The 10,304-nt window shown below is 44.3% G+C and overlaps 1 pseudogene; it reads right to left on the reverse strand.

Moving 5' to 3' along the window:
- Positions 1-1,390: 1,390 nt before the first annotated feature.
- LOC102852537 overlaps positions 1,391-10,304 on the reverse strand; it is a 194,957-nt pseudogene continuing 186,043 nt past the window's right edge.

Genomic DNA, 10,304 nt, shown 5'->3' on the forward strand with positions numbered 1-10,304 from the left:
CAAGAAAAGCTCCAAGAGTTCATTCAGAAAATGGCAAAGATTGCCCACTTGGAAACAGAGCTCAAGCAAGTCAGTCACACAATGGAGACTACAATGATTTGTGTGACCAGCCTGAGTCACTCTGCCCAGCTGCTACTGTGGAGAGTAGAGCAACTGAGAAACTGCACAATGACAGCGCCTCGTACTGACAGCCACAAGAAGGTTCAGAGGCAGCTGTTGGAACCACATTGAACAAGGTGGTGTTTTAGTTTTGTGACACATCTTGTCAAGACCCACAGCTCTTTCTACTAGACCCATAAATGCAGCAAGTCCAGCCTTGGTAGTCCTTTCTCCTCATGTGGTAAACTGGCCCTGCCCCAGCCCTCCCAGTTAATGAGACGTTTCCTTTAAAAGGGGAGGGGGCTCAAACACGGCCCCATTTTTCATGATGGCACAGAACCAGACAGGGCTGTGCTCTGTTGTGCACTGGATCATTGTGAGTTGGAACCAATTTGATTGCGCTCAACAACAACAAATGATGTAAAAAGAAAATCAAAGGCGTATGTGCTGCAATCCCAAAGGCACATGGTTTGAGGCCACCAGCTGCTCCAGGGGAGAAGGATGGGCAATCTCCTCTCACGTGATTAACTGCTTCTGAAAACCCACAGGAGGGTCAGCTATGGGTCGGTTCTGACTCTTCAGTACCCAGAGAACAACAACATGGTATCACAGAGACTGAGTAAAGAAGGAAGATCAAGAAGGAGGAAGCAATCAATCTACCAAGTGATTGGTCAATTGGGCTAAAGACTGAGCTGTGATCATTGGATTTTGCAACATAATGGCTACTGATGGCCTTGGCTGGAGCAGTATCAGAGAAGTGATAGGAGTGGAAGTTTGAATGAAGTGAACTTAGGAGAGAACTGAATAAAAGGAATGGGAGACAGCAGACATAGATCATTTTCTCAAGAACTGTTATTACAAGAAAGTCCTGGCAAGGTACACTCAGCTGTTAACTAAAAGGTTAGGGGTTCCAGTCTACCCAGAAGTGCCTTGAAAGAAGCGTCTGGAATCTTCCTGTTATAAACCAACCACTAAAAATGCTGTGGGACACAGTTGCACTCTGACATAAATAGGGTCTTCACAAGTTAGGGTCAAGTGGGCAGCAATTGGTTTTCCCATCCTGTTACAAGGGAGGGCAATGTACTGAAGCCAATCTAGTGGGTGACACATAGTCAAGAGAAACCTATTTGTTGTTTATTTTAAGATGTAATAAACATCAACTGGTAGTGTGCTGAGAAGAATGATCTAGTGGAGAGCAAAGAAGTGATGATGTGGGAGATACAGCAAGAACTGCTAGCACACTGTTTCTGAGCAGGCAAAGCAGCTGGGTTCAGTGGTGAGAGAGGAAAGCTTACTTGGAGATGCATGGATTAATAAGAGAGCACGTGGGTGCACAGAGCCAGCAGGTGGGCCCAGCTGCGAGTGGGAGCCCATGGTCAATTTCTGATTCAATGTCTTCTGCAAAGCTCATTATCATCTGGGAAGGAGATCGAGAGAGAAGTAAACCAAATCTTTCAGATGTCTCCTCTGCTTAGACTTCTAGTCTTAGTCTTGTAGTCATTTCTTTTTAACCTTATTGACTTTACAGCTGATTCCTTCCTGACTCTTTTAAGAGAAGAAAAGATATTAAAAATAAAGTGGCAGGATTAGGACAGGGAGAAGAGTTGTGTGTGTGTGTGTGTGTGTGTGTGTGTGTGTGTGTGCTCGCTACATGTGCGTGTGAATGTGTATACACGAAAGAGAATCACTGACCCCCGAAAAGATGTAAGTCACAGTAATGAGAAGAGAGGAATGGACAGCAAGAGAACTTAGGATTTAACAATCTTAAAACAAGATCAATGGACACAGTGCCTACAACAATGGGCTTGAGCACAGGACAAGGTTCAGAACTGTTGTTCAAATGTTCACAATGACTTAGAGATGACTTGAAGGCTCCCGACGACAACAACAACAGCAGCAGCAAAATTTCAGATACACTATCCATATGTCAGTTTATTATAATGTAGTGGCCTGGCACAAAAACCCTAGGCAGAAACGCCTTCAGAAAATCAGTCAGTGAAAACCCTTTGGGACACAACAGAGTTGTGTCTGAGCTGGGGGGGAGAATGAGTCCTTGTGTCCGAAAGCAAGAAAACACACCCAGGCTGCTAACAATGGACCGAAGCCCATTAGCAATGGAGAGGTTGGTGCGGATGGGCAGTGCTCTGAACTGCTGTAGATGAAACTGCTTTGAATCACAGCTGACAAAATACTTCAGTGAACACGTTGATGAAAACCTAAAAATGGGAGGGCAATTAACACCCATCCTTACTGTTCTTTTTCCTTGGATTGTTTACATTGAGGTGGGGCATTAATCACTTAACTCCTTGGATAGGAACTACCCGGGACCCAAGACTCTCCTCTATGCAGTTCTTGAAAGAAGGGAGACACGAAATAACTTGGAAAAGCTTAAATGACTAGGCTATGCTGACTTCTATACCAATAGCTATATACAAGCTTTCCTTGGGGGAAATAACCTGGACCCAAATATCATGTTTACATTTTTAAAGGGTATCTGATTTGTATACCCAATGGTCCTGAACACACCAAGATTTCACATTCAAGGCTTTTATTTAAGATAAATAATAATGCCCTGGGGGTGCCTTCAATCCAAACGGCCAAGGACACCAGTTGCATGAAACTCCTTCCACTCTGATGATAATAGGCAGTAGTTTGAACCTACAAGCAGCTTCCTGGGAGAGATGAAGCAGTTTACTTCCATGAGGACTTAGAGCCATGGACATCCTAGGTCAGTGCTACTCTCCCCTAGTCCTATGGAATTGCTATGAGTCATAATCCATCTGACAGGAGTGGGTTTAGAAGTGGGGGTTCTAGTTAGCACATGGAGTCCCAGCACATGACCCAGGCACTTACGTGGGGCATTTCGGTCAAGGGAGTCATTGCTCAAGAGAAATCCAGGCGGTGGGCTTTGGGAATGCAGTATTTGTGTTCCCTTGACCCTGTGGGCAAATTACAGTCTGACTTTAGTTCATGTCAATGGATCCCAAAGGTATTCAGTGAGGAAAAGAAAAATGAAAGTTTCTAAGAAAATACTTTCCTCACATTTTGGAAAATGTTGATCTATTTGAAATAAATCACATCTTATATCAAGACACTCTGGGCAATTGCACAAGTAGAGATATAGGTCAACGAGGAAGAGGAACAGATCTGGACAGGAGAAAGGGATTAATCCCATGATCATACATACACAGGCTTGGGAGGTGATATTTGTACATTCATATCAGTGTTAATCTATTTAAGCATATAATAAAGCCAACAGAGAGCAAAGTTACATGAACTTATTAATCATAGCAGATCTCTTTGAGGGAATGAGCCTAGGCCTTGGGACTATAGTATCCGAACACACCAAGATCAGTGTCAATACAAGGCGTGTACACACACACACACACACACACACACACACACAAAGTCCTATACCTCACTTTGGTGTAATACCTGAGTTCTTAAAAGCTTGTGAGCAGCAAGCTAAGGTGCAAATATTGTTGCCTCTCTGCTCAAACCAAAGAAGAGGGAAATAAAGCAAAAGTACTTAGAAGTCATTGATCCCTTTCACCACAGAATACTGTCAGATACAGATGAGCCTGCTGGGTTGGGAGCCACTAAAGATACACAGAGGACCCAAAACCAAAAGAACTAGACCAGCTAGCACTGCTGCCACCTCTAAAAGGCGTCAGAGTGGAACCAACATGGAGTAAAAGCCAAAAGTCTAAAAATAGCCAGGCTTACTGGTCTGAGAGAGACTTGCAGAGGCCCCAAGACTTCTAAAGGTGATTTGTAGAAACTCCAAGACCTCCAGATGACTAAGAAGTCCTTAGTCACCTGCAACTCCAAAAACTATGGCCCTTGAAGCCTGGAATAAAACTTACCCCATGGCTCAACTTTCAGCCAAACAGGAAACAGATCGAGAAAGTGATCAACTGACACCAGGGAGGTGGTGTTAGTTATTCAATTCTTAGAATAACCAATCATATAAAGTCAAAAGGGCAGCATTTTTTCCAGGGACAAAGCTTAAGAGGTAGGAAAGGGTAGACTAGAAGGATTTAAGGAAATGAGAATTATAGGGAGGAAGTGAGGAGGCTGCTGGGTTGTGGGTATTGTAATTAAAGTGTTCAAGAATGATTGAGTGGAAAGCCAGTTAGCTTTGTAAAATTTCACTTAAATTACAATAAGGAAAAAATTTTACCCTCTTGTTAAGATGTGTCTTCTGAAACATTTCCTCTGTGTTGTATGTGTGTGTTGTGTAACAGTGTTCACCTTTGTTGACAGTATTGCTTGTATACCTCTTCACGTCTTCCCTTACTTTAATACTATTGTATTAAGAGTAATTATCCCATAATTATCCTCTTATTATCCTCTTATTCAACAATGCCTTTCTCTTCATCCACCTTCGCTAAGCATTTTTCTTGTACTCAGCTCTCTTAACTGTCTTTTCCACAGAGTTGAACTGAACAAAAAATCCAAAGCAAACCAGTTCTACTGACTTTGAGGCGACTCTGACTCATAGCAAACCTACAGGATACAGCAGAAAGGCCCCATGGGATTTCGGAGGCTGTAATTCTTCTTAACGGAAGCTGACTGTGCCGTCTTCCCCCTGCAAAGCACTAGGCAAGTTCAAACTAACGACCTTTCAGTTAGCATCCAGGCATTTAATCACCGCATGACCAGGGCTCCAACAAGAAGTATCCTTTAGTCCTCTGATTTTCTACTGCCTCTGAAAACCCACTGAAGGGTCAGCTGTGAGTTGGTTCTGACTCCACAGTATGTAACAGCTATGACATCAGGAGCCACAGTGGAGTGGTGTTACGTGCTGGGCTGTAACCAGAACCTCAGTGTTCTGGATCCACCAGTTGGTCCTCAGAAGAAAAATCGGCTATTTCTTCCTATCAAGATGCGCAGCCTCAGGGAGCCAGTGGAAGGCCTCCGTGCATTGGGATCAAGTGAAAGGTAACAGGTTTGGGTGGGGCTTTATCTTAAAAGTGATGTCACTGCTTCCTTTCTAAATGGCAAAGTAACCAATTCCAAAGTGGTTTAGGATTCCTGACTGGAACGACTGAATTTACCAAGAAGGATTCACTCTGGTCATGAAAGGAGTTGATTTTCTCCGAACTCCGAGACTAACTGTGGACCACACTAGAGACTCCTTCAAAATTTTCTAAATTCTAAAAGCCGAGGTCATTTCATGAGCTCCTCCGCTCCCAGGCTTTCGGGGCCGTGCATCAATACTGCTGTGTGCTTTGAAGCTCTGTCTGTCAAACCGCAGTGGCTTGTATTTCGCTGTGGTGCTAGAAGCTCCACCTCCAGTATTTCAAACACCTGCCTGACTTCCAGAGTAGGACCCACGAAGAGTAGGAAGGTCTCATCTCCTTCCAGCCATTGAGAACCCTTCCACCACAGAATATTGTCAAACGCAGATGAGCCTCCTGGGTTGAACGGCACTGGGAATACACAGAGGCTGCAACAATGAACTCAAGTACATCATGGGCTGCGATGACGCTGCCGGACCAGGCCACACTGCATACTGTTGCATCTGGGGTCTCCATGAAAGGGAGATGACTCAGTATCAACTAACAATACACTCTGAGCACATCAAGTTTTCCTTTTTCTAGAAATGCAAAAGATTTATTGTTGGTGGTGTTGTTAGATGCCACTAAGCCGATTCCAACTCCTGGAAACTCCATGGGACAAAATGGAACCAACCACTCCAGCATGCTTCCAAGGCTGGGCTCTTTACAAGAGCGGATTGCCATTAAGTTAACAGCTAAGTGCTTACTGGTTGTGCCACCTGGCCTCCTGGAACACGGCGCTAATAAGAGACTGCTGCAGCCTGGCCTGTTCTGCTTTCTCGCAGAGCCTTCTGCTGTGTGGCCAGTTGCCATACACCGTCAGATGTCCAGAGATGTGATTGCATCCAGAGTTACAGGCCACCATCCCACACAATAATTCCATGCCTGCTTAGGGAAGGCCGTTTCCTCCAATCATCAGGTTTCTAAACAGTAAGTCTTAAGGGGAGCAGACTGCCTCACAGTTCTCCTGCAAAGTGGCTGGGAGACTGAACCACCGATCTTTGGTTAGACCCCAACACTTAACCTACTAGACCACCAGGGCTCCTTAAGGGCCGCCTGGAGGGGAACTAGAAGGGCTCAACATTTTCACAACGGTCAAAGATCCAGATGCAGGCCACTGGACTCTGGGCTTGCCAGAACTCATTCCACAGAGTCCATTATATCCATTTGCACTATTTAGTTTCCTGAGACTATCCTACTGACTGTTTCTCGAGACAATTATTCTGACTTTTTGTTTGGTTTTTATTTAAAGTTTAAGTAAGCTTCACATGTTCGTTCAGTATTTGGTCTTTAGAGTTTCAAATTAGTTTCAACTACCAAAACTCTTATTTCCCCTCTGCTTCCCACCTATGTGAAGGACTGTTGTTTCTGAATATCCTCAGGTAGCACGTCTTTATAATTTTTATTTTTAATTTCAGCCTCTTAGAGCCTCAGAGAATGCTCTATGTTTATTTGTTTAGAAGGTCTATAAAATAGAAATCCTGAAAAAAGAAATCTGTAAGAGGCCTCTCTCCCTGTTTCCTTTCAAGGAGGGAGGTCCGTCCCTTTGAGGATCTAAGTTTCTCATAAATCTATCTTTATTATTTTACCCTTTAAAAAACCCTGTTAACAGGCAGTGCATTTACAAAAAAGCCCTGAATGAGGCTCCAGCAGCAAACCCAAAGGCTGGCAGCTCAAATCTACATAGTGGCTCCACCAGGGTAGATGGTGGGTGGAGAGGGTAAGGGCCCACCTGTGAAGATGAATTCCTTTACATTAAGTCTAGGAAACCCTGTGGGACAACTCTATATGGTCACAGGGAACTGCTTTGAGTCAGAATTCACTTGCCAACACACAGGGACAACAGTAACATTCACATGGCTCCTAAGAGCTCAAAAGTAAATAAAATAGAGAGTGAAGACCTTCCACAGCCCCTTCACCTCCACCCCTTCCTATATTAGATCATTCATTTCTTGTATAATTTTACTGAAATTCTTTATAAATGAATGGAAACATATCTTCATATTATCCTTGTTATTTTGCACAAAAGTTTGGATATCATTCTTCTGTCAATGTATCTTAAGAGATATTTCAGTAGACCAATGACTTCTGAATATTTCTAACAGCCAAAACTTCCAATAATCCTTAGAAAAATCAAGGCCTCTTAAGCTGAATCACAGATGGCATAATCAATGAACACGCTTAGGGGCTCATTCAGCTGCTAACTAACTAACTAACCCCTCACAGAGGTACTTGAGAAGTAAGACGTGGCAATCTAGGTCCCCAATGGCAAATGCTGAAAACCCTGGGTAGCACATCTCTATTGTGACACGTGTGAGGTCACGAGCTGAAGCGGACTCAAGGGTCAATGAGATGCGAGCCCACTACTGGGACTTGTAGATAAAAGAAGCTGGTGAGCATGCACACTCATAAAGATCTTCTGGAGCCACTGGAGTGGAAGTAGGAGGCATGCAGCAACAAAGAGACAGGCTGAACTTGGACATGTTCCGTCAGCACTGTTCACCTAGCATGCACACATGTATGATGAAGATGTAAATGGAAAAGAGTTGCTGGCTTGAGGGGCAAGGAGGGAGTCTTGTGGATGTGGCCCCATGCAGGGGCTAAGGCTGAGTGAAGGGAGGACCAGCCGGTCTGGAATACAGGAGAAGAGTGGACTTCTGGATTTGCGGCTGATGCCCATTTGCACTTAACCATGGACGGCTGGGGATGAGTTGACCAGAACCCAATCAGATGAAAAGTTGATGATCCATCTACGAGCTAGTGTTGACTGCTGCAATGTGATGGCTTGCTCTAGACTTGGCTCATGAATACAGATGCTCAAAACTAAAGAGAAGCGTCTTCAGCAAAAGGGACATGTTTGTTCCCTCAGAATACTGGTTTGAAAAGGATGGGCAACTCAGAAACTGGCTGTCTGAAATGGGGGCATTAAAGCACGAGGCCTGAAGTAGCTGGATTATGTACTTCCCTGAATGTGGTTACTCTAACAAGTATACTTTGGTCCTCTGGCTTGCTTTTCTGAATTTCTAATGTTCAACATTTAAAAGCTATTTAGTACAGTCTGCTGACTGATTATTTGCCCTCATAATCCCTTCATAAATATTCCAGATTCAGGTAAATCCTACTGAGGACTCTAGGACACAACACAGGCCATGTGTAAAAGCCAAGAATAAAGTTTGTTGCCTTTACTGAGAAGGAACACGGTGTTCTCCTCACAAGAACACCCACATTATGCTGCACAACTGGAATTGATCCACCTTTGGAAATAGTTTGGATACAGAGATTTTAAATGTCAGTATAAATTTATAGCCACTTTCTCACTTTCTGACAGGTCTTGAGGTGAAAACTGACATTATGCAAAAATGGGAGGATGATCATTTCAAATCACATAACGGAAAACGAATCCATCATTACCCACCCACTACAGTCAAGTTCAGTCCAGCTCGCAGCAACCAATAGAACAGAGCAGAACTGCCCCACAGGGCTTCTGAGGCTGTAGTATTTATGGAAACTGGCATAGTTCTCCCACACAGTGACTGGTGGGCTTGAATTGCCAAGTTTGAGGTTCACGGTCAAGTATTTTAACCAGTGTTCTGACAGGGCTCCCCTACATCATCGCATAACTGCCATAGTGCATCCTTACACAACGGCCAAATGCCTGAGGACCATGGCCACGTTGTTATCACATGACCTCAACCACCACAGCCAAAGTCATGCTTGCTTTATGTCTTTGTGTTTGTTACTTCCAGATGTTCATTGTTGTTGTGCAAAATAGCTGAATATCTGATTTTGCTGCTGTTGTTGTTGCTGTTGTGTGCTATTGAGTCGCCTGCGACCCATAGTGACCCTATGTACAACATCCCTGAACTCTGCTCTATCCTGTGCCAACTTCACTGTTTCTGACCCACCTACCCTCATCACCCGAGTCACGAAATCAATCCATCTCATCGAGGGTCTTCCTCTCTTGCACTGTCCCTTCACTCTCACCAGCATGACTTCCTTCTCCAAGGACTGATCCCTCCTTGCAACATGTCCAAAGTATGTCAGATGAAGCTTCAGAATCCTTGCCACCAAGGAGCAGCCTGGTTTCATCCTCTGCAGGGTGAACTTGTTTGTTCTCCTATCAGTCCATGGTATATTCAATACTCCTCTCCAGCACCACAGCTCAAAGGCATCAATTCTCCTTCTATCATCCCTAGTCATTTTCCAGCTTTCTGATACATAATATGTAGTTGCAAAGACCATGACCTGGATCAGGCACACCTTATTTCCCAGACTGACATTGTTGCTTTTGCCCAAGGAGCCAGTTCATAAGCGAGAAGTAGGTGTAATTCACTTAAGCCTCCTGTTGTTCCTAGTATCTTCCAAGTTCTCCTCTCAGTGCCATCAAACAAGAAACGGTGAGGTGAAGGCAGGAGCTTGAAGAATAAATCACCTTTTCCTTTCCTCTCCAGCAACACAAGGGGAGCATATCAGATGCTGGAAGCAACCCTGGTCCTTTTGTTCTTCTGTGAAGTTCTCTACAAGCCTCTGAGCACAGCTTTGTGGAGGGGGAGAGGCAGAAAGGTGTTTCCTCTTCTCATACTTGTATAAAAGTGTGCACGGAGAAAGAACAGATTTTGTGGTTCCAATTAGATGTGTGAGCACATCCACCAACAATCACAGGTGAAAATTAAGTTAATATGTTGTTGTCCTCATTTCCTCTTCGGCTGGCATGAGAAGTGGCTCAGGGAAGAGAAAAGGCAAAAGCAGACAAACTCACTGGGGTTGGCCTGGTCCTCATTTACTTCCATTGCACTACCCATCTGTCCTCATTAAACGGCTTGGGCTTATGGAGTTTTTATCTTTTCCACATCCTCACACAATGTGTTGTTGTTGTTGAGACTCATAGTGACCCTATGTACAACAGCCCTAAACTCTGCTCTGTCCTGTGCCAGTCGCACCATCTCTGACACTCCCATCCCGATTATCCCAGTCACTGAATCAATCCACCTCATAGAGGGCTTTCCCCTCCTGCGTTGTCCCTCCACCCTCCCAAGCATGATGTCCTTCTCCAAGGACTGATCTCTCCTTACAACATGTCCAAAGTATGTTAGATGGAGCCTCAGAATCCTTGCCTCCAAGGAGCCACCCGGTTTAACCCTC

The sequence above is a fragment of the Elephantulus edwardii genome, unplaced genomic scaffold, assembly GCF_000299155.1.
Source record: "Elephantulus edwardii isolate Elephantulus edwardi_28Jun2011 unplaced genomic scaffold, EleEdw1.0 scaffold00135, whole genome shotgun sequence".
In the NCBI taxonomy this organism is placed as follows: domain Eukaryota; kingdom Metazoa; phylum Chordata; class Mammalia; order Macroscelidea; family Macroscelididae; genus Elephantulus; species Elephantulus edwardii.